Source organism: Odocoileus virginianus, chromosome 8 (assembly GCF_023699985.2).
Source record: "Odocoileus virginianus isolate 20LAN1187 ecotype Illinois chromosome 8, Ovbor_1.2, whole genome shotgun sequence".
In the NCBI taxonomy this organism is placed as follows: Eukaryota; Metazoa; Chordata; class Mammalia; order Artiodactyla; family Cervidae; genus Odocoileus; species Odocoileus virginianus.
In genome coordinates, this window is record NC_069681.1 from 64,196,437 (window position 1) to 64,219,892 (window position 23,456).

Sequence of the window (23,456 nt, forward strand, 5' to 3'; positions counted from 1 at the left end):
AAAAGCTGAGTGCTGAAAAATTGATGCTTTTGAACTATGGTGTTGGAGAAGACTCTTGAGAGTCCCTTGGAGGCCACCACCCACCCACACCTTCTCTGGAGACTCCTGGACACCCACAGGCAATTCCAGGACAGTCTCCTGTGGGGCCACTTTTCCTTTCTTCTGTGTCCTGTTGCACAAGTTTCTGTTGTGCCCTCCAAGAGTCTATTTCCCAGTCCTGTGTAAGTTCTGACAGCTCTATGGTGGGATTAATGGTGACCTCCTCCAAGAGGATGTATGCCAAACCCACGCCCAGAGCCCCTGTCCCTGTGGCAGATCACTGCTGACCCATATCTCCGCAGGAGGCACTCAAACACAGTTCTCTCTCAGTCTCTGTGGGATCCTTGGTTCCTGGTGTGTATAAGGTTTGTTTGAGCTCTCTGAACATCTCTGGTGGGAATGGAGTTTGATTCTAAACATGAATTTGCCCCTCCTACTGTCTTGTTGGGGCTTCTCCTTTGCCCTTGGATGTGGGATATATCCTCACAGCTGTTCCAGTGCCTACCATCTTGCTTGGGTTTCTCTGACCTTGGACATGGGATATCTCCACACAGTTGGTCCAGCGAAGTGCAGGTGCCACTCCTGACCTTGGACATGGGGCATCTCCTCTCAGCCACTCTCCACTCCAGCACCATGAACATACAGTACTATACCACTAAAGATCTTAATGACCTGGATAGCCACGATGGTAAGGTCACTCACCTAGAGTTGGAGTGTGAAGTCAAGTGGACCTTAGGAAACATTACTGCAAATAAATCTCGTGGAGGTGATGGGATTCCTACTGGAGAAGACCCTTGAGAGTCCTTCAGGCAGCAAGCAGGTCAAACCAATTACTCCTAAAGGAAATCAACCCCAAATATTTGTTGGAAGGATGGATACTGAAGCTGAAGCTCCAATTCTTTGGTCATCTAATGCAAACAGCTGACTCATTAGAAAAGATCCTGATGCTGGGAAACATCGAAGGCAATGGAAGAAGGGGGTGGAAGAAGATGAGATGGTTAGATAGCATCACCAACTCAATGGACATGAATTTGAGAAAGCTCTGGGGTAGTGAAGGACAGAGGAGCTTGGTGTGCTGTAGTCCATGGGGTCACAAAGAGAAGGACACAACTTCTTGACTGAACAACAGCAACAAGGTAATATATACTAGACATTTCTATTAAAAATACATATCTTTCTAACTAGTATGACCTTTAAGCTCAAACATATAATGAGGTAACTGAAGTCATAAATGTTATGAAATGAAGTAACAGTCATGGTTGAGCATGTAAGCCCAACCAATCCAAGTAATATTCCTGAACTTTCTAACCCTTAAGTAAAATTCTATTAGATATGTTTAAACTATGGTAGTTTTCATGTTATGCTATGATTATAAAATAACAATATTAGAATATTTATGGAAGAATTATATTTAATAAACTTATTTAATAGTGCTTATTTTAGTGAACTTTGTAAAGAATTGAAACATATTTAAATATATGGTTTATAGCTTAATTTTAAAGATATAAGTATTAGTAATATCAAATGAGTGCTAGAAAATTAAGTGGAAGTGTAATTCATACTTCATTATTCTTCCTGTATCACTACAAGTAGGTTAGGTATAAAATCATCACCAAAAGTTCAGTGGTGTAGATGATTTGGGAATCTTCCCAAAATATTAAAATGGCACATGCCATGTAACTCAATAATTCTGCTTTCAGGAAGTGTGCCAGGTAAAATCTAAAATTTAAAGAGGTAAAAGAGATAGCCAAGTAAAGATCACCACAGCCATTTTTGCTACATGAAAAATGAAAAAAAAAAGAAAAAAGAAAAGAACAACTAATTCATTATTATCCATTAATAGAAATATAAGTTTTGATGCTGTTCCACATGGTGGAAGTTTAGAGATATTTGTTCAAAACAATTTAGAATTATGCCCATTATATATTATTGATATCACATGTGCATTGGGAACTAGAGTGTGTCTGACTCTGATTTTCTCCCTCCAAAGAGTTAGCTTTATTTGTAGATCTCCTTAGTCTCTTTATACACACTAGGTTGACCTGCTTTATATATGTTCTTTCTTTAAATTTTCTATGAATTATTACAAACTTGTTTTAAAAAGTTGCAAATATTAAAGCTCAGTTAAAAAAAAATGTTAATTTTGTCAAAGTTTCATGACATCTTAATTCTATATAAAAGTATATAAAACACTATGTCCAATTTAAAAACCCTTAAATCTTGTGGGTTTGCATATGCAAACTATAATTTGATGTTTTATTTTTTTTCATCTATCAATTTTTATCCCATTTTTTTTGTTCTTTCCTTATAAAACAGATATTTATTGAATGACAAAATATATGAGATTTCTGATTAGATTAAACATTAGTTGTTATATCATTTTATAATTTTAATTTTCCTTCAGATACGTTGAATTAGGATCTAGAAGCTAAAAGTTGTGTGAAAAGGGTAGTGTTTGACTGTACTTGCTTACTCAAAAAGCATAGAGAAATATCTCTGAATAGCTATGCTTTTCATTAGAGATTTTACCATTTGAATTTACTTGGGAAATATTATTATTTTCGGAATTTTATGAGTCACATTTGGAAATTGTGTGTCACTTTTGTTGCTATACGACCATTGCTTCTGCATATATGAGTGTCCACGATTGTCATCACAGGAAGATATGCTATAATGTTTTTTGAAATTGCCTCTGTGAGTCAGCGTAGCAAGCATTTCAAGCAACATTATATTGCCATGCTTTGTAATAGTGGTATTTGATGAAAAAAAAATGACATACAAAACCTCAGAGACACAAAATTAAAAATCTCTCCTGTTTTCAGTCTTTATGTTTTCCAAGTATTTCCTTATATGGAAGTGATAATTCAAGGTACCATATAATAAATCATTTATTGCATTTCTAATGATTAAGTGATTATGGAATTTCCCCCTTAACTGTTGGAGAAGTACAGCTTTTTAACAACATTTTTTGTAATAATAAAAATGATGCTTTACTACACAGTGACAAAAGTTTTAAGTAATTGCCTAAGGCATGTATTTATCCAAACCCTGAATATTCCATGTTGTTTAAGTGACAAAAGCAGAGCTTGTGTCAGTCTTCATATTCAGAAATTTTGCTGATTCATCTTTATCAACTTTAGGTATTGGTGATTTTGACCTTTACAGTCCCAGTAGGCCTTTTACAGCCTTGATTATTGTTAGCATCATTCTGAGTATTGCTATTTCATCTGTACTTTCAACTTGGTTCATATTCCATTTATATTTAAATTGATTTACCATGAATATCATTTAAAAATTCATTTAAATACCACAAAAATATTAAAGACATATTTTTTACATTTTTGGTATGAGTGATGTCTTATAATAGAGGAATATGTTGTCACTGATATTGTTTAGAATCATCAGTATATGATGATTTACTTTACAGTTTTACAAAAAAATACTTTACAGTTTTACAATGATGATTTTAACATCTTTCTATGTAATACACACAATTATTGTTTATATTTGATGTCATATTACTCCTATCAACCTAACAATGTTACACCTCTCCTCATAACTTCTTTGTTGTGGCTGGCAAACATATTTTAATATCAATTTAAGTCATGAGGATTTTCATAATTATTAAAATGTAAAAAAAACCATATTTCTGAAACTTGAAATAGAACATGTTTAATCAGAGACAAATATACACATTAAAATATATGTATGTATAAGATATATTCAGTAACCAATACAGCTGATATAATTAGGCATCACTTTGAAAGTCCATATAATATGATTTCTATATAGAGATGCGTAAAAAATAGTGGATAAAGGATAAACTTATGAAGAGTATACTTATCATAACTTCCAATATTAACATCTCAATGAATAATATGAAATATTTTATAATAAATGCTTTTGGAAATTAGTAAATAGTAATACTGTGTGAGATCTATAGTGTGCCCAGGTCTGAACTGATATTTTGTTTTTTTCTCATTATATAATAAATTATTTTGATTTCATATGATTCTCAAAATCATGCCTTATTTTCAGAGTTAGAAATGGTTGAATTACAATATGAGACATCTCTTCACCAAAACTTCTACTAGATATAGAAGCCTATGCATGAGTGTGCACATACACACTCATGTCTATTCTTTGTGACCCCATGGAATGTATCACTCCAGGCTCCTCTGTGCTTGAAATTATCCAGGCAAGAACACTGGAGTGGGTTGCCATTTCCTACTCCAGGGGATCTTCTTGACACAAGAATCAAAGGCACATCTCTAGCACCTCCTGCATTGGCAGGCAAGTTCTTTACCTCTGTGTTACTTGGGAAGATTTATAAAAGCTCCTCTTACCTATTAAATTAATATTATTATTATTTATTGTCTCAATCTTTATTTAAATAAATCTATAGACATTAAATATTAACTTCCATAATTATCTTCTTTTTATTTTGCCTCTTTTGAAAAATAAAAACATGTTTAAAGACATTTGAGTTTCTTATATTTGATATAATTTAGAAAAGATGCATGCATTATGTTCAAAAGTAGTTTTAGTTTTTAATTTCCCTACTGTACTGTTAAATTTAGTTATGACAATTTTGCCAGAAATGCAATTGCAAAATCATGGTATTTTTCAAATAAAAATCTTTGCTATGGTACATTTTCAAAATGATTTCTGTGTTTCAAAGTTAGAACATGTACCAGAAGAGAAGTTTTAATTAGCTAAAGACATATTTGAACCAAGACAGGTTTAACCACGATAGTTCTAGAGTAACTAAAGTTACCCTAACATTCTGACTCTTTTATTGGCCTGAAAAGAGAGAACAGAGAAAATTGCCTTCAAAAGTAGAGAGAGCGTCTGAATCTTATCAGGTGTACCTTGAATTAAAATGATCTATTGCACTGTCAGGAAACTGGCAGCCTTGAATTGCAGTTCAGGTTTGTTGTAGTTAATAATCCTGAGTGTTATAGGTCATCTTTGAAACATATTAACTGTACTACACTATTAAATGTCTATATATGAAATGAATGTTATTATGAGTGAGGAATATGAGTCTATGAGCATTTAGGGGGTAATTTGGTTTCTTTTGGTGTGATTTATATGTATGCATAGAGATAACTTAATCCACAAGAGATGTGCAAGTAATTTATTTCCAACCATTGAAGTAAAACTGGACAATAAATTATATGATTTTTAATGAGATGCTGCAGCCAAGGCAAATATGACATTGAATGATACAGAAGTCTTGTCTCTGTACTGTTTATCTTTGGCTTAAGGCACTTGGGCAGTTTTGTTGTAACATCAAATTATTTCTTTGCACATATGTGTGTTCTTGCCATAGTTTTAAATAGACACTAAACGACTGATATTCAGAGTTGGCTGTTTTCACTGTGTAGTTACCATATTTTAATGAAAAAATATAACAATATTATCAGGTGCAGAAATAACTGAATCTTTGTGTACAACATAAACACAGATTTAATTTCATAGATCGTATGATTTTCCTCTCATTTTATTAAGACTGTTGTAGAATTTTACTCACAGCATTGTAAAACAATTTTCCTGTGAGTGCTATTTTTTTTTTCTATAGAAATAATTATGAGATATTTCTATTTTCTTTTAGTTGTTAATCTAATGAAATATTTTAATGAGTCAAAAACATGTATTTAATGTCTAATGAAATGTTTTGGGGAAAGAAATTGTTAGAATCTTGCACATAGTTAAACAAAGAAAGAAAAAAAAAGTGAAGTCACTCAGTCATGTCCGACTGTTTGCAACCCCATGGACTGTAGCCTACAGGCTCCTCCGTCCATGGGATTTTTCAGGCAAGAATACAGGAGTGGGTTGCGATTTCCTTCTCCAGGAGATCTTCCCAACCCAGAGATTAAACTTGGGTCATCCGCATTGTAGGCAGACACTTTACCATTTGAGCCACTAGGGAAGTCTTAAACAAAGACAAGTATAAATGAAAGTTGATTGTTTAAATTTCATAGATCATTGTATTTGTTATATTACTGCATTTATTTATGGCAACTTACTGGAGAAGGAAATGGCAACTCACTCCATTGTTCTTGCCTGGAGAATCCCAGGGATGGGGACGCACAGAGTCGGACATGACTGAAGTGACTTAGCAGTAGCACTGTGACTATAATAAATATTCATAATCTAGTCTCAGAGAAGGCAGTGGCACCCCACTCCAGTACTTTTGCCTGGAAAATCCCATGGAAGTAGAAGCCTGGTAGGCTGCAGTCCATGGGGTCGCTAAGAGTTGGACACGACTGAGAGACTTCACTTTCACTTTTCACTTTCATGCATTGGAGAAGGAAATGGCAACCCACTCCAGTGTTCCTGCCTGGAGAATCCCAGGGGCGGCAGAGCCTGGTGGGCTGCCGTCTATGGGGTCGCACAGAGTCGGACACGACTGATGCGATTTAGTAGCAGCAGTAGCATCATAATCTAATCTGAAATTATACTAGCACAGTCCAGTTTTTTAACCATAGATACCAGAACTTTCTCAGCAAAGTTGTTTCCTAAAAAAGTAGTTTGCCTTTCAATATTGGTTGTATTTTTTTCCCCTTGAATGATATGTTTCTTTTTATCAATTCAATATTGCAATCTTGGAATTCTTGTGCTGGTAAAGATGGTGTAAACCCCCTAAAGTCTTATTTCTGCAGAAATGACAATAGAAATCTCTGGACAGAGTACAAAGAATAACTATCTGAGGACTGTGAAAACTAAATTCAGACAAATTGAAAAGTAAGTCAAAACGAAGAAAATTCTATATAGCAATGGGGTTTTTGTTGTTTGCCTCCAGACTTGTTTCCTAATTGGCCTGAGTCCTGGGAATATTCAGCATGCACACACAGCACAGAATCCAGAATTCATCTTGTTTCATTTAGAGCATTGAAAAAAATGAGAACTGAAAAAATGAAGTCCTCTCAGCAGAAACGTGAGGAACGAATTCCATTTACCTGTTTGTTTAATGTTTGTTTAACAGCTCCAGTCAAAGAATTGTATTTCAGTGATGAAGCTATTATTATTACCAAACATGTCAAGATAAAATCCATGTCTCAGTGCTAAGAACCCAGGAAAAGGCACATATGAAACCGAAGAACAAGGGAAAAATCACCATTGTTTTTCTTTCTTAGTCACTGCATTACCACAAAGAAACTGCAGTGTAACAGTAGTTACTGCAACAAAGTACAGTCAAAGCATAGTATGTTTACCATACTATTTCAAGAGTTGAATACACTAATACTGGTGCTAGAAAAGTAATTTAGAAAAAAACACTATTGTATCCCTTTATAAATAGATATTACAATAAAATATTTTAATTTACATTTACTATCATTCTCTTCAATATCATTGCCATTGCAATTTGCTATTTTGATAATAGCCACATAAACAATATTCCCAATGACTTACATCTCATTTCCTTGTCTCCCCCCCCCACCCCCACCCCGTGCACTTGTCTTTTGGAATACCTTGTTTATTGACTTCCATATTGATGTCTTATATGTTAGCAATCTCTCATAATTTTAACTCTGGACACTCTAACCTCTAAGGCTAAGGCTCCAGTCTACTTATTCTGATGTATCAACCTCAGAAACCTGTAGCCCTATTAGAAACTTACATACAACTATGAGTCCCTTGTCACATTTAACTTCATTTTACTATTTTAACTAAACCAAAATCCAATTATAGACAACTCATTCCTGAATTCATACAGGTGAATATGACTAGAGTAAAATGCAAATCCATGGTAATGGCCAAAATTTAAAATCACAGTAACTAATTTGGGGCCTTAATAGCTAACTAGAATTTTTTTAGGTCCCTTTACTATCCTACTTATCTTTCTTATTATACTTCTCCTTATTATCATACACTTCTGTATATGTTAAGGGATCATCTTTGCTTAAATTTCCATTGTGCTCTTTCTCATTCTGATCTTCTACTGATGACCTCACTGTCTATTTTAGGATGGTGAGGAGACAGCATTTACAATCTACCTGCATCTGAGCCCACACACTGCTCTCCTTCTACTATGTCTCTCCAAACTATTCTTTTAATTTCCTTTTTTCTGCAAAAGTCTTTGCCATCATATGTATATAAAAATTGAATCCCCTTCACACAACCCAAGGACTTCACTCTGACAGATCTCCAGGTAGTGTCCTGCAATATTATTTTATTCATTTCATTAACACTTTCATTCTTATCCAGTAAAAGATTAATCTCAAAAATATACAAGCAACTCCTGCAGCTCAATTCCAGAAAAATAAATGACCCAATCAAAAAATGGGCCAAAGATCTAAACCGACATTTCTCTAAAGAAGCCATCCAGATGACTAACAAACACATGAAAAGATGCTCAACATCACTCATCATCAGAGAAATGCAAATCAAAATCTAAATGAGGTACCATTACACGCCAGTAAGAATGGCTGCTATCCAAAAGTCTACAAGCAATAAATGCTGGAGAGGGTGTGGAGAAAAGGGAACCCTCTTACACTGTTGGTGGGAATGCAAACTAGCACAGCCACTATGGAGAACAGTGTGGAGATTCCTTAAAAATCTGGAAATAGAACTGCCATATGACCCAGCAATCCCACTCCTGGGCATACACACTGAGGAAACCTGATCTGAAAGAGACACATGTACCCCGATGTTCATCGCAGCACTGTTGATAATAGCCAGGACATGAAAGCGACCTAGATGCCCATCAGCAGATGAATGGATAAGAAAGCTGTGGTACATATACACCATGGAATATTACTCAGCCATTAAAAAGAATTCATTTGAATCCGTTCTAATGAGATGGATGAAACTGGAGCCCATTATACAGAGTGAAGTAAGCCAGAAAGAAAAACACCAATACAGTATACTAATGCATATACATGTAATTTAGAAAGATGGTAACGATAACCCTATATGCAAGACAGAAAAAGAGACACAGATGTATAGAACAGACTTTTGGACTCTATGGGAGAAGGCAAGGGTGGGATGTTCAGAGAGAACAGCATCGAAACATGCATATTATCAAGTGTGAAACAGATCACCAGTCCAGGTTGGATGCATGAGACAAGTGCTTGGGGCTGGTGCACTGGGATGACCCAGAGGGATGGGATGGGGCGGGAGGTGGGAAGGGGGTTCAGAATGGGGAACACATGTAAATCCATGGCTAATTCATGTCAATGTATGGCAAAACCCACTACAATATTGTAAAGTAATTAGCCTCCAACTAATAAAAATAATTGGGAAAAAATTTTAAAAAAATTAATACTCTTAATTTTAAAATAGTATATAGGTGGATTCATGAGGAAGCAAATTATCTTGAAAAGATTTTAAATAAGAAATGCAAATGCTTTGTAAGTCAAATTAATGTGTTTTTTTAATATACAATGAACCAATAAATTAACTTTTAAAGCAAAAAATAAATAAAAAAATTAATTTAATTAAATTAAATGCTTCCTAATTTTACTGAGGCATAATTAACAAATAAAAAATGTATAAATTTAGGTGTATAATGTGATTTATTCAGATAAAGAACACAATGATATGTATACATTGTTAAGTGATTTTCACAATCAAGTTAACACACCTATCACCTTATGTAGTTAATTTGTCTGTGTGCATGTGTGATGAGAACCCTTAAGTTCTACTCTCAGAAGTTGCAGCCACACAGTACAGTGTTATTATCTATGGTCACTATACTGTACATTAGAGTCCAAACACATATTCATCTTAAAACTGAATATTTACACAAGTTCACAAATATCTCCCCATTTTTCATATTCCCCCAGCACCTGGCAATCATCATTCTACTCTCTGGTTCTCTGAGCTTGACTTTTCAGTATTTCATAATTAAGTGAGATTGTGCAGTATTTTTCTGTGTTTAGTATAATGTCCTCCAGGTTCATACATGTTGTCACAAGTAGGGGGGATTTCCTTTTTTAAGGCTGAATGATATTCCATTCTGAATATATCTTAAAATTATTAAAGATCATCTCATACCTCTTGCCATTCTCTGCACCTCTGCACCATATTTTTTCTCTTTGCAAACAAACAAATGATAACAAATCTTCTTAAAGGTGCTATCTTGCCTCTATTTTTCTCTTACTATTTCATTTTCAGTCAATTCAAATGAGGCTGACATTCTTAGCACCATACTGATACTGGTTGATTAGATCATCAGTGACATCACTGCTGTTATACCCACAGTCAAGTATTAGTTCTCATGATTCTTGATCCATCAGTTATCTGTGAACAGAGCTAAAGGTAGATTTTGAGGTGTCTCTGATAAATGACAGAAAATAACTTTTTTTTATCATATAATTATTCAAATACCCTTTTAAATAGCAATGCATAGTCTCTATTTTGATAAAAATTGATGGTGTGATTCAACAAGGATCAAAAATCAGTATTACTTAAAATACTTTCAAAACCAATGTTAACAGAATTATGTATTGTGAGTATACATAAATAGTATTTGGTGGGCTGGTTCCTTATTTGTTGGCAGGTAAAAATGGTATTAAAAACATATTTTATTTATTGAAAAATATTCATAGATGTCACTTGGATATCCTTCACCATTTAGTCAATGAAAAAACAAAAACTCAAAACTAAACCAAAACAAAAAGATATTACCTTGTTCATGCTCTTTTGTATATTTAAAGTTAAGGTTTTTGCAACTTTTAAAACCACAAGTTTAACATCATTTGATATCTGACTAGCAGATATTTTCATTTGAGCACAAATTTTGAATACTTCTATTTAAATTAAATTTAGCATATTTCCTGAGATTATAGTGAATATATTAGTGCACTAAAAGTCTTCATAGAACAAAAATATCACATAGAATTAAAACCATCACTATAGTTTATCTATGCAGTAAGTAATCTCTGCATAGACTCTGGATAATAGCATATTTTGATTTTCTTACTTGTGTAAACTTAAATATCTTTTTTCCCTAGAGAAAATTCTATCATTAACTAATATTGGCATTCCTGAATCTTTATTGTTACAAATTAAATACTTAGTAATTAATACCTTGGTTGATTTAGTAACTTGCTTAACAAATATAAATTCAACGTCTCTTGTGCGTTATAATAACTACTCTACCTTAATACTAAAAATAAGAAAAATTAATAAAACTAAAGAAAAATGCACTCCTGAAGTTCAAAATGTGGCACACAGTGTTAAAGAAGCTGCCTGCAATGCAAGAAACCCAGAAGACACAGGTTCGATCCCTAGGTTGGGAAAATCCTCTGGAGGAGGAAATGGAAACCCACTCCAGTATTCTTGCTTGGAAAATTCCATGGACAGAGGAGCCTGGCAGGCTACAGTCCATGGGTTCACAAAGTGTCAGACACAGCTAAGTGACTGAGCATACCCGCACAAGTTCAGGCCAATTCTGTATTAATGCTCACATTAGCCTGTTTACTAACACCTTTCCAGGAAATCTTAGTTAAGTTGTTCACTCCTTTATGAAGAATTTCATAATTATAGGCATTAAAAAACACTTTAACAGCTTTAAAATTATGTAACTCTTTAATAACATGCTTTGTAGTTACAAAGAATTATGTTCTCACTTCATGCAATTGACTTAGTTATGTCTCCTTAAAATCTAAATAAAATACTGTTTTGTTTGTTTCAATTTTGATAATACTGATACATATGGTAAGGTATAAAAGACACTTACTCCTGGGAAGGAAAGTTATGACCAATCTAGGTAGCATATTAAAAAGTAGAGACATCACTTTGCTAAAAAAGATCAGTCTAGTCAAGGCTATGGCTTTTCCAGTAGTCATGTACAGATGTGAGAGTTGGACTGTGAAGAAAGCTGAGCGAAGAAGAATTGATGATTTTGAACTGTGGTGTTGGAGAAGACTCTTGAGAGTCCCTTGGACTGCAAGAAGGTCCAACCAGTTCATCCTAAAAGAGATCAGTCCTGGGTGTTCATTGGAAGGACTGATTTTGAAGCTGAAACTCCAATACTTTGGCCACCTCATGCGAAGAGTTGACTCATTGGAAAAGACCCTGATGCTGGGAGGGATTGGGGGCAGGAGGAGAAGGGGACGACGGAGGATGAGATGGCTTGATGGCATCAATGACTCGATGGACATGAGTTTGGTTAGGCTCCAGGAGTCCGTGATGGACAGGGAGGCCTGGCATGCTGTGATTCATGGGGTCACAAAGAGTCGGACATGACTGAGTGACTGAACTGAACTGAACATGTATTATTATAGATGAGCAAAAAATGTTGAACTTACTAAAGAAAATAAAATTAAATTATGATAATCACTATAAAAATAATCTGCTTTTGTGAAATATGATTCAGATTCCACAGCCTCAGTATATGGAGATACTGAAGATAAACTTTTGAGCTTTGATTTATTTAATTTCACAAAACTGGATTTTATAACATTTGATATTATGCCACTCTAGCTGTTGTAATCAGTTGATACATGTTTTGTTTTGCTTTGTTTTTCTTTCCAAGATTACTTATTACTGAAACTAATTTCTTATTAATAGTAGATCTCATGGAACCATTCTTTTAAAAATATGTCCTCAGATAGAGAGTAATAGGCTCCATGATCTTTTATCTTCAATCCCTTTTCCCTTCTGTTTTTCATCTGTTTATATCTCATCCAAAATAAAGACTTCATATTTTTTATTAGAAGTACCAATTTTGCCTGTATATGTGGATGTCTGTATGTCTGTTCAATGATTTGTAGGTATTTTTTAGTACCTTAAATGTCTTTCATTTAGATATCATCATGGAGAAATTTAGAGTACTTAAATATCCACATTTATATGTCTTTCTAGTGCCAAACCTATGCTAAATATCTTGAGATAATATTAAAAACATGCTTAAATATCATAAAGTTCTTTAAATGTAGAGAAACAATGAAAGCTCAAAGTAAAAGTAACATTTGAGATTCTAGTTTACAAGTATCTTTAATAAAAATACATTTCAACAGTAACTATATTAATTTAAAAATGTATTTCAATTTCTTCATATAATTGATATACTTTTATGAAGTGATTAATATACAGATGAAATTGAGTCTTAGTTGGCATCAACTTTCTTAATGTTAGTGTATGTCTAAAGTCAAAATAAGTGAGCATTTTAATGATAATCTGATTTAAAGAGTCAATATAGAGAAATAATAGTTCAAAATAAAGTGTGGATGATTTTACTCTTTGAAATAAATATGTGTTTTGAATTTTAGAGAGGAAAAATAAATTCAGGTTTAACCAGAAGATTGATTATAGATTTCAAACACTAAGAAATTAAGATATAAAGAAATAGTATTCTTCCCACAAAGAACAGGAACAAAGCAGTATTTGTTTCCAACCATTTCTTTCCAACATGATAATGGAAATACAAGCTAATGCAATAAGACAAGACAAGACAAGATGCATACTAATATATAAGGGAGAAATAAAATTGTCCACAGATGACATGATTACCTATATAGAACATATAAAAGAATCAACAACAACAATAAAGTTGGAACTAATATGCAATTATAGCAAGATTGCAGGATGCAAGGTTAATAAACAATATATACAAAAGCTAGTTGCTTGCCTATACACCAGCAATAAATAAATGCAGACTGAAATTTTACAAATACCACTTATAGTAGTATCCAAAAGTTAAATAATTGGTACCCAAAAGTGAAATAATTAGTACCCAAAATTGAAATAGAATATGTACAAGCTGTATGTAAGTAAAACCAGAAAACTCTGATGTATGAAGAATAACTAAATAGATGGAGATATATTCCATGTTAGATGCCATTTCTATGTTGATTAAATGCAATCTCCCCCAAAATACAAGCATGGTTATTTTTTTCTATGTGTGGATATACAAAAATTAATTCTAAAGTTTATTTATTTTTTATTATGTTTATTATGCACTTTATTTCTGTTATTATTACATCAGCTCCACATCAGATCAATCAGGGATTAGATCCTGGAGGTTGGGGACCCTGATTTAGAGCCCCATAATTCTAAAGTTTATATGGAGAAACAAAAGACCAAGGAATGGCAACAAAATGTTGAAGAACCACGTTAGTGGCTGCCCTTACTCAATTTCAAGACTCAATATAAAGTTGCATAAATAAAGTGTGGTATTGGTAAAAGAAAGTATAAATAGATCAGTGGAGCATAGTACAAAGTGCAGAAATAGATACATATAAATATAATCAGGGTTCCCCAGATGGCGCTAGTGCTAAAGAACCTGCCTGCTAATGCAGGAGACCTAATTGATACTGGTTCGATCCCTGGGTTTGGAAGATCCCCTGTAAGATGGGATGGCAACCCACTCCAGTATTTTTGCCTGGAGAATCCCATGGACAGAGGAGCCTGGGGGCTGCAGTCTATTGAGTCACAAAGAGTCGGACATACTGAGCGACTAAGCACAGCACAGTGCAAGTTAACAACAGGTCTCTGTATCAGTGAGTTACTTCAATGGAGTTATTTACCTATTGTTGTGACAAAGCACTTAGTTATCTTGGAATGAGTACCATCATTTCTTTTCTTTTAACCAACAGAGTAGGCCACACAGATTAGGACATGAGTGAAGTGACTTAGCATGAGCACACATATAGCCAACTGATATTTGACAAAGGATCAAGTTGATATAATAGAAAAAAACACAATACTTCAAATAATGCTGGGACAAGCAGACATTTACATGCAAAAATAAATAAATAAATCTAGGCACCGTCGTACCCCTTTCACAAAGTTAACCCAAAATGGCAAATAGACCTAAATACAAAAGGCAAAACTGTAGAACTACTAGAAGAAAACATAAGAGAAAAATAGATGACCTTGGATAAAGTGATTATTTTTACATAAAACACTAAAGGTATGATTTATCAGAGAAATTATTGACAGGTTGAACTTCATTAAAAGTAAAACCTTCTGCTCTGCCAAACACATTGTTGATGAGAATGAAAGGGCCATAGCAGAAGGGGAGAAAATATTTGCAAAAGACTCATTTAATATCCAAAATTGATAAAGAACTCTTAAAACCTACCAGTACGAATACAAAAAATGCAATTAAAAATATACCAAAGATTTTAACAGACACCTCACCAAAGAATATGTACAGAGAGTAAATAAGCATACAATTATGCCCCAAACCATATGTCATTAGGGAAATGCAAATCAAGATGACAAAGATATACCACTAAACATCTACTACTTGTTTCATACTCAGCCATATCTGACTCTTTGTGACTTTATGGATTGTAGTCCTCCAGATTCCTCTGTTCATGAAATTTTTCAGGCAAGAATGTTGGAGTGGGTTGCCATTTTTCACTCCAGGGGATCTTCCTGATGCAGGGGTCACATCCGTGTCTCCTTCTTCTCCTTCACTGGCAGGCAGATTCTTTACTATTGAGCCACCCAGAGCCAAAATCCAAAACATGAGAACACCAGATGCTGGTGAGAATGTGGAGCAACAAAAACTCATTCACTGATGGTAGGAATACGGAATGGTATAGCTACTTCAGAAAACAGGTTGACAGTTTCTTATGAAATTAAATATGCTCTTACTACATAATCTAGCACTCATGGTTGCTAGTATTTACTTCAGGATTGAAAACACAAAAAGCTGCACTGTAGTATATTTAAAATGGATAACTGAGAAATCTCTACTATAGAGCACAGGAACTCTGCTCAGCGCTATGTGGCAGCCTGGATGGAAGGGGAGTTTGGGGGAGAATGGATACATGTGTGTGTGGCTGAATCACTTCACTGTTCATATGAAACTATCACAATATTGTTAATGAGTTATCCCCCAGTAGAAAATAAAAAAGTTTCAGGTTAAAAAAAAAAAAAAAGAGGAAGAAGAAGAAGAAGCTTCATGTAGATTCTTATGGTAGTTTTATTCATAATAACATATTCCCTGTGCCATTCAAATCATAATTTCCATCATGTGATTTAGTGGAATTGTGGTCTTGAGTATAAGTTCTCTGAATCTGCTTGCATTTTTTTTTAAACCAACAAAAGACAGATAAAGCAAAAGTCATAGGTAGTTATATGACTTTCAATCATAGTCTACCAATTTTTGACCATAAAGCACATTTTTTTCCTGAGTAAAATTCATGCCATAAAAATTGGTCATACTTTATCATTTGCAAATCTTCAGGAATTGGTTTGCATTTTCTAAACTGAACTTCATCAGTCTGCAAATCAGTAAGACTCACTCAAAACAAACAGACAAAAAAAACAGTCCTTGAAGTAATGAGAAACAATTTTGTTTGCTTGAGTACTTGTGACTAGTGCTTTTTCAGTATTTCTTATATTGAAAGTAGTTGGTGCTTTCACATCATGTTAATTTTGAAACATGATGAACTACTTTCTTTTGTACTGTTTTTTTTTTTTTTTTGCCTCCTCTCTTAAAGCATTTGTTCTTGCCAACCCAGATCTTACATATGAAGGTAGGTTATTCATAGAATAGTAAGTTCACTATGATACTCTGAATAAAATATCAGGAAATAAATCTTATTGTTTATGTTCTGATGCAATTCAAATGACAGTAATATTATCTATCACAAGATAATTTCAAAGTAACTATGCTGAAAACTATGTATTATATTGTTACAGTTATTTCTTCAATGATAAATGTGAAGTCCTCTAAGGGTTTAAATATTTTAACTTCTCTATCTATTCGAGATTGAGTTTGATTAGCTTTTATTCCTGATTTTTTCCCCTTTGTCTCACTTTTAGGCATTCAAATAGTATACTTCACCCTTCTGTGTTCTTCTAATTAATTGCTTATTTGTATTATATATTATACATCTCTGGTTGTGCATATTCATCACCCTTTCCTGGTCTCTAATTATACATTGGTCTTTTTTTTTCTTTTCTCCTAGACACAATAATTAGCAACAACATTTTTGGCAGAAAATAAACTATGCTTCCACATTTTCTGGATTCTAAGGAAAATATGCTATATCTCCTAAGAATTTCAGATAATTAGTGACATTCAAGTTGATTGATTCACTGACACAAAGTTTTCATCAAGGACCTGAATTATTTCCCTACTGCCATTATTAGTGTCCTCTTTATTCCCTACATAGTAGCAAAATGACAAGAGCAGTTCCAGCCATCACTAACTGAATCAGTGGCATTCTGACAAAGAAAAATATATCCTACTTTCTTATGACTCTTTTTAGCATTTTATTGGCTATAATCACCACATATCTAGTCTGAAACAAATAAATGGGGAAAGCAATGGTAATAAATTCATATTCATCTCATCCTTGAAATTGGTAGTGAAATCACTTTTTCTGAAGCACAGAATTCTTGAGGAAAAAAGAGACAGTGGAAGCATCTGTAATGGTGAACTACCTAATGCAATACTAAAGAACAGAGGTTCTGTATGTAACCGATAATATTTAAAATGTGTTAATTTGACCTATCTTCCTATTCTGTTTATCAAGTTTTCTGTTAAATGACTCCAGGGACTGTAGCCCACCAGGCTCCTCTCTCCATGGAATTCTCCAGATAAGAAACCTGGAGTGGGCAGACATTCCCTTCTCCAGGGTATCTTCCCAACACAGAGATTGAACTCACAACTTTTGCATTGCAGGCAGATTCTTTACCATCTGAGTAACCAGGGAAGTTCTGGTAAATGACCAGTTGACCTTATTACTACCAGTAATATCATTTGTTATTATTAAACAAAAATGTGGGTGATTATTTTCTAGTAAACAAATTTGTGTTTTAAAAAGGTAGACTTCAACACAATGTTATAATTATTTTCTGAATAATCTGTAATAATGATGACTATGTTTTGTTAAAACATAGACAGATTCTATATACATATAGAGATGAGTATAATGAAAGTATAACCAAAATAATGGAGCTTCAGCTTCAGCATCAGTCCTTCCAATGAATATCAGGGTTGATTTGCTTTAGAATTAAGTGTTTTGATCTCCTTGCAGTCTAAGGGATTCTCAAGAGTCTTCTCCATCACCATAATTCAAAAGCATCAGTTCTTTGGTTCTCAGCCTTATTTATCATCCAACTTTCACATCCATATATGACTATTGGAAGAACCATAGCTTGACTATATGGACCTTTGTCAGCAAAATAAGGTCTCTGCTTTTTAATACTCTGTCTTGGTTTGTCACAGCTTTTCTTCCAAGGGCAAGATTTTTTTTTTTTTAATTTCATGGCTACAGTCCATGTCCATAGTGATACTGGAGCCTGAGGAAATAAAATCTGTCACTGCTTCCAATTTTCCCCTTCATCACTATTTGTCATGAAGTGATGGGACCAGATGACATAATCTTAGTTTTGTTTTGTTTTTAATATTGAATTTCAAGTCAGCTTTTCACTCTCCTCTTTCACACTCATCAAGAGGCTCTTTAGTTTCTCTTCATTTTTTGCCATTACAGTGCTTTTATCTGCCTGTGTGAGGTTATATATATATATATATATATATATATATATATATATTTTTTTTTTTTTTTTCCTGGCAATCTTAATTCCAGATTCTGATTCATCCAGCCTGGCATTTCACATGATATACTCTGCATAAAAGTTGAATAAGCAGGTTGACAATATACAGCCTTGTGGTGAAAGTGAAGATTGTTCAGTCGTGTCCGACTTGACTGTATAGTCCATGGAATTCTCCAGGTCAGAATACTGGAGTGGGTAGCTTTTCCCTTCCCCAAGGAAGCTTCCCAACCCAGGGATTGAACCCAGGTCTCCCTCATTTCAGGCAGATTCTTTACCAGCTGAGCCACAAGGGAAGCCCAAGAATACTGAAGTGGGTAGCCTATTCCTTCTCTTGGAGAAGGAAATGGCAACCCACTTCAGTACTTCAGTATTCTTGCCTGGAGAATCCCATGGACAGAAGTGCCTGGTAGGCTACAGTCCATGGGGTCGCAAACAGTCAGACACAACTGAGCAACTTCACTCACATCCCTTCTCCAGCAGATCTTCCCAACCCAGGAATTGAACTGGGGTCTCCTGCACTGCAGGCAGATTCTATACCAACTGAGCCATGACCGAAGCCCAAGCCTTGGTGAACTATTTCCTATTAGTGAACCAGTCCATTGTTCCATGTCCAGTTCTAACCCACATACAGGTTTAACCCACATACAGGTTTCTTACAAGATAGGCAAGGTGGTCTGATATACCCATCTCTTTGAGAATTTTCCAATGCTTTTTGTGATCCACATAGTCAAAGGTTTTAGTTTAGTCAATGAAGCAGAAGTAGATGCTTTTCTAGAATTCTCTTGCTTTTTCTATGATCTAATGGATGTTGGCAAATTGATCTCTGGTTCCTCTGCCTTTTGTAAATACAGCTGCTACATCTGGAAGTTATTGGTCTGTGTACTGTTGAAGGATAGCTTGAAGAATTTTGAGCTAAACCTTGCCTGCATGTAAAGTTGGAAAAGACTCTGATGTTGGGGAAGATTAAAAGCAAAAGGATACAGAGATAGCAGAGAATGAGGTAGTTGGATAGGATCACTCAATGAGCATGAATTTGAGCAAACTCTGGAAGATAATGGAGGACAGAGGAGCCTGGAGTACTACAATCCATTGGGTTCCAAAGAGTAAGACACATCTTAGTGACTGAACAACAAAATAGTAAAAAAAAAAAAAAAAAAAAAAAAAGTGTATACATCTTTATTTATACAATTGTTTTTACTTATCTTTGCAATGTTCTGTTGGTTTCTGCCATACAAAAATGCAAATAAGTCATAATTATACACATACCCCCCTCCTTAAGCCCCCATCCAGTTCCCTCATCCCAACCCTCTACATCATCACTGAGCATCATACTGGGTTCTCTGTGTTAATATAGCAACTTCTCACCACCTATCCATTTACACATGATAATGTATGTATGCTGCTGTTGCTTTCTCCATTTGTCTCACTCTCTCCTTCCCTCACTGTGTCCACAAGACCATTCAATACATGGGAATCTCCATTCCTTCTCTACAAATAGATTTATCAATACATTTTTCTAGATTCCATGTATATGCATTAATATGAGATATTTGTTTCTGTCTTCCTGATTTCATTCTGTGTAACAGGCTCTGGGTTTATCCATAGCACTAGAACTGACTCAAATTTGTTCTTTTTTATGGCTGAGTAATATCCCATTGTATATATGTACCACATTTCTTTATTCTTTCATCTGTCAATGGACATCTAGGTTGCTTCCATGTCTTGGCTACTGTATATAGTGCTGCAATGAACATTGGGTACATGTGTTTTTTAAAATTGTGGTTTTCTCAGAGTATAAAGTAGTGTATATATAAAAATTTTATATATAGCACATATTTTATATACATATATACCATACATATGTATATATGTATGGTATACATTATATATAGTGTATATATAAAAGTGTGGTTTTCTCAGGGTATACAGTAGTGGGCCATATGGTAGATTTATTTATTTATTTTTTAAGGAATCTCTATACTGTTCACCATACAGTATCAGTTTATATTCCTACCAGCAGACTAGAAAGTCTTCCTTTTCTTCACACCCTCTCAGCATTTATTGTTTGTAGATTTTTTGATGATGGCCATTCTGACCTGTATGAAGTGATAACTCATTGTAGTTTTGATTTGTATACTATTAGTGACGTTGACCATCTTTTCGTGTGTTTATTGGCCATCTGTATGTCTTCTTTGGAGAAACGCTTGTTTAGGTCTTCTGCCTATGTTTGATTGGGCTGTTTGTTTTCCTGATATTGAGCTGCATGAGCTGCTTATATATTTTGGTGATTAATCCTTTGTCAGTTTTTCCCTTTGTGATTATTTTCTCCTTTTCTAAGGGTAATCTTTTAATCATGTTTATCAATTCTTTTGCAGTGCAAAATTTTTAAGTTAAATTATGTCCTTTTTGTTTGTTTTTGTTTTTATTTTCATTACAAGGTGCGTCAAAGAGGATATTGCTGTGATTATGTCAGTGTTTACAGCCTATGTTTTCCTCTAAGAGCTTCATAGTTTCTGGCCTTATATTTAAGTCCTTAATCCATTTTGAGTTAATTTTTTTTACATGTTGCACTTATCGTGCTTTGCAATGTGCTATTTTAGTTGTTTGATACTTTCTAAGTATAGCTTAATTAATTTCTATTGTTTGAAATTATTCTAGATTTTGTGACATATTACAACATATAATCTGTGTTAGAAATGTCTCAGGAGACACTGAGATGCAGTGTTCATCAAAGACAATAATGTGTTATGCAAATTTCATTGCAGTACTGATTGAAATGGGAAAGCCAAGATTTTGTCCTGTTTAGTCCCAGTGCTATGCAGTCCCCTAACTTCAAGTGAAATCCATCCTGTCTACTCTTCATCATAGATAAGTGCATGTACATGCATGCTAATTGACTTGTTATGTCTGACTGTGTGTGACCATAGAGACTGTAGCCCAGCAGTGTGGGATTCTCCAAGCAAAAATATGGAAGTGGGTTGCCATGCCCTCCTCCAGGGGATCTTTTTGACCCAGGGATTGAACTCACATCTCGTAGGTCTCCTGTATTAGCAGGCAGGTTCTTTACCAATAGTGTCACCTGGGAAGCCCATAGATAGAAGAGTCTGTGCCAAGGTTGAGGGAAGAAATATGCTTTCAGAGGATCCACAGCTCTACAAAGTTAAGAGAGTGCTGAGTTTCTACCTGTGGATAGTTCAGCTATCATTTTATGATTTACTGTACTATACTTAGTACATATACTTAGTACATATATTTATACTAATATCTAATAAATATATCTAATAAATTATGCAATTATAAATAAAATAATAGTTGGACTATCCACAGTTAGAAACTCAGCCCTCTCTTAGCTTTGTAGAGCTGTGGGTCCTCTGAAAGCATGTTTCTTCCTTCAATCTTGACACAGACTCTTCTATCTTTATGATCTTTAGCATGCCTAGTAACACATTCTTCCATAATTCACAATTTTTTTTTGTATTAGTAGTACCATAGGGTCACAGAAAATTCTGAATGCTTTACTTTGTCATTTTGAAGCTTAAGAGAGTTTGAGAATATTTAATTTTTTTCACAACTGACCTCATATCAATACCTATTATACCAGTGTGGTCTAGGTTAATACACCGTTATACCAGGGGACAGTTTGCTTTAATTCTTGCTGATTATCTGGGTCTCATCTATACCTGGGCCAGCCTTCTCTCTGTCCTCATCTGTACCTGGGCCAGCATTCTCTCTGTGCTCATCTATACTTGGGCCAGCCTTCTCTCTGTCCTCATCTATACCTGGGCCAGCCTTCTCTCTGTCCTCATCTATACCTGGGCCAGCCTTCTCTCTGTCCTCATCTATACCTGGGCCAGCCTTCTCTCTGTCCTCATCTGTACCTGGGCCAGCATTCTCTCTGTGCTCATCTATACCTGGGCCAGCCTTCTCTCTGTCCTCATCTATACCTGGGCCAGCCTTTTCTCTGTCCTCATCTATACCTGGGCCAGCATTCTCTCTGGCCTTAAATTAATAGCCTTCAAAAATTTCCTTAGTGACTTCTGACACTCACAGGCCAAATATTGACAGAAAATAGTGCCCACATGTTCACATTTATTATTATTTTTTTTAATTAACATATTTCTTTGACTGTTGAGGATCCTGTTGTATAACCACGCTAGAGCATATATTGTATTCTGACTTTTTACATGCAGGTTGAATCATTTATGTTAAAAATTGGATGGTGACTTTTAAAACTAAAATATGTACCTTATTTGCTTGCTGATATTTTCTGACAACACCGCCCTAGGGGGAATAAATAATGCAAATTGTACCTCACACCTGTGATTACATCATTTGGAAGGAAAAGTGGGAGAAATGAAAAAGATAAAAAAGAATTAAAAACAAATCATGTAATTATTAAGTAAAAGTTTTTCTTAATATTAATCTAAAATTGGATATCAAAGACCAGTGATTAAGAGAAGTATTTAAAACTCAATGATGCATGCAGACTCATTTTCTGAGCAAAATCCCTCAAAATCCAAACAAAAGAATGTTATTCAGATTGCTTAGTAGGAGAGATTTTGAGAGGAATGCAAACATGTGTGTAGATATTTATTTCTGTCTATAGCAACAGTCCTCAAACTTTTCAGCATCAGGGACTAGTTTCATGAATATATATATATGTCCCCCACAGACTAGGAAGAGGGAACATTTTAGGATAATGCAAGTGCATTGTATTTATTTTGCTATTTATTTCTATTATTATTATTACACTGTGGTAATGCGGTAATGTAAACAATTGGGAGTGACTGTAAATACAGATGAAGTTTTGCTCACCTGCCCATCATTCTCCTCCTGCTGTGCAGCCTGGTAGTCATCTGTGGTGTGGGGGTTGGGGAAGGTTGGTCTATACCATGTCCCAAACGCTCAATCCTGCAGTTGGATTTTGAGATGGTGTAGAA